Raw genomic sequence first — 3309 nt, 5'->3', positions numbered from 1 at the left:
AACTACATCAGCACACAAATCTCAAATCCAGCAATTAATTATATATAAAATGCAGTTAAATATACCTTACACCTTCTCTAACAATCAGAACCTAGAATCCTAACAATAAAAAAACACACCTTCTTTAACAATGAGAACCTAGAACCCTAACAATTAGAAATAATACACATTCATAAGCTAAAACCCCCAAATACAACAAACTGCATAAACAAATACAACAATCAACAACAATTAGCAATTTCAAAAATACACTGAACATAGAACATAAATTATTCAAACAGAATCAGAACAATCAAGAACAATCACCAACAAATAGATGATACATAGAACAGAAACACAACAACAAATAAATTAAAAACCAGCAATAAATTGAATAATAAATCAATAACCAGCAATACCAAGATATCAATATTCAACAATAAACTGAGCAATAAACTGACCAGCAATAAACTGAACAAAACCTGATAATCTGAACAATAAATCAAGGACAGAAACCAGCAATAAACTGATGTTTAAATCAATAACCAGCAATAAACCAGCAATACCTGAACAAAACCTGATAAACTGAACAAAACCTGAACAATAAACTGATAACCCTAAACTGAACAATAAATCAGAAAGACCAAATTATCAACAATAAATTGAATAGATGGTAAACAGCAATACCAACAATAATCCTAAACTGAATAAACTGAACAATAACCAGCAATACCAACGATGCATCAATAGACAGGAAATAGTAAACAACTAAAGATTACCTGAATAGATGGCTCGGACTCCATATTCGGTGGCTGGGTGGGAGACTGGAAGGTGCAGTCTTGATCATGGGTGGCCAAAACCCAGAAATGCTGCTGGGTGGAGGTGGTGAGGTCGAAGGTGGCGAGGTGCTGTATTGAGCTGAGTCTTCGTCTTCGTGGTGCACCGGCGGTGGGGAATCTGCTCTGTTCGGCGGTGGGATTTGGAGGAAGGCTTCAAGATTCAAGGACGTGGGTGGCTCAGGCTGGCTCCGTGGCTGCTGGCTGGGTGTGTAGGCCGCAGAGGGTGAGATATGGTGCCTTGCGTGGTTAGTGGTTAGGTTCCGATCTGAGATTTGGGGGTTAGCTTTGGATTGGGGATTTGGGGAGGGACGCAGTCGCACTGTCTCGCGCAGCACTAGGACTCGTTTGGGGGGTGGGGTTGGTAGTTTTTAATTTTTAGTATTTTTGGTCGAACCGGTTTAGTTCGGTTCGGTTAGGGTTTTCATGGTAAGAACTGAAAACCGAACCGAACTGCAAAAAACAGCAAAATGCATTTTTTTCAGTTTTTTCGATTTTCGGTTTAATTCGGTTTTCGATTTTTTCAGTTCGGTCTATCGGTTTAGTTCAGTCTGGACTCTGGATCAGTTTTGAACACCCATATTGCATATTGAACTAATGTTTACTCTTGGTAAGGAGGTGGCATGGACGATGGTGAATCCTGCTTGTGCACTGAGCTAAGTTATGCCAAAATAAAGACGGTGGTTAATCTCACTTGTTTTGTGGCTCTCTCTGGTTGTAAGAGTGGCCAGACACGTATCACGGATAGCACTGCCTCCTGCGAGAGGTGCAAGGGAACTACCCTCTCAGATTGGCTTTCGATAAAGTTGAGATTATATATTCCTCACGGAGATGCACGGCAAAGAGACAATATCTGGGTTAGCTACCAGATTTATCGGGTTCTGACACTTTAACCGACATATGAGCTCATGGCCAGTAAGAAAGATATGTATCATATACATTTATGTAAAATTTTTTTAGTGTGCATCTATACTTAGATTGCCTATGTGTATATATCTGCTTAACTATTATTTGCAATATATGTTGTAATTGTTCTTGTTTGTGTTTGCAACCTATTACTTGTGTTTGTTTTCACTAAACATTTACTGAATTTAATACTGAAATTATGTGGTATAGAAGTGAAAAGAGAAAGGTTGAGAGGACCGTTGGAGAGAACTTGAGATTATGGATCATTGACATAGAAAAGTATGTAGTATGTTTACCCTGTTTTGTATTAGTATGAACCCTAGGCTTTGATCTTGTTTGTCGGAGTTTAGGATTGCCTAGTGGGTTCGTTTGATTTTACATCATCTCTATTTTGTAACTGTTATCCTGTTGGAAACCTTTTATTTCTCACCCATTTTGGGAGTTCTCTATTTTTCAAATACAAGATGTGATGCACTTTGCTGAGCGTACTAGATTCTCTTTGGGAGGCAAAGTCTGCTTTTGGAAGTTATATTTTGTTCTCAATTATATGTATTCTCCATTTTGGTATTTTAACTTGTATATCCCTCTTAGAAGTTGATTTTGAAGAAAATAGAATTATACTTTTGTTGTATTTTTGGGATATATATATATATATATATATGCCGACCTTTGCTTCCACAGGTCAGGATTAGAGCTTGTTATATAACTCTTTTGGAATTCTATACCTATATATTTATATCTGTCTCTTCGGTTTTCTGTATCGACGCTTCTATTCTTAATGCTTTTGAGTGCGACACGATTCATGTTTTGTTTGCTTATCTTTTGTTACAAAGCTCCTAGATAATATATTTTTCAAACTATATATATATATATATATATATATATATATATATATGTATGTATGTATGTATGTATATATGTATGTATGTATGTATGTATGTATGTATGTATGTATGTATGTATGTATGTACTTTTCCTTTAGAGGTTGTAATACCTCACTACCTCTGATTTATGACTATAAAGTAAGACTTTGTGGGGGTAGGGTCTTACACCATCACAATGGCACCATACCCCTATTTTAAAAGTGGCACCATAGAAACTTGCCTCTAAATTAATATGTAACTTGCACCTATTAAACTGATAATTTTATAACAAAATCCATTATTTTATTATGTTTTAACATATATGTTTGGGTGGAATAATAAAAGCTACTAGTTCTATTTTTGTAAATTAATTTATGGAATACTAGCTGCTCATCATGTATTCTCAGCATCAATTCTCCTCTTTCAACATCTATTAGTGCTCTAGCTGTGGCTAGGAATGGTCTTCCGAGAATGATGGGGTGAAGGTGATTCTCTTCCATATCAAGAATGACAAAGTCTACAGAGAAGAAGTATTTCCCTACCTTTACCAATACGTTTTATACAACCCCAAGTGCCTATTTGCAAGATTTATCAGCCAATTGCTGGGCTATTTTTGTAGGCTTCAACTCAGTGATCTGAAGCTTCTTCATAAGAGATAGGGGCATGAGATTTATACTTGCTCCCAGATTGCAGAATCCTCTGTCAATAGCCATATTTTCTATGCT

Source organism: Arachis hypogaea, chromosome 5, assembly GCF_003086295.3.
Source record: "Arachis hypogaea cultivar Tifrunner chromosome 5, arahy.Tifrunner.gnm2.J5K5, whole genome shotgun sequence".
NCBI classification, from domain to species: Eukaryota; Viridiplantae; Streptophyta; class Magnoliopsida; order Fabales; family Fabaceae; genus Arachis; species Arachis hypogaea.
Note: the sequence above shows the minus strand (reverse complement) of the source record.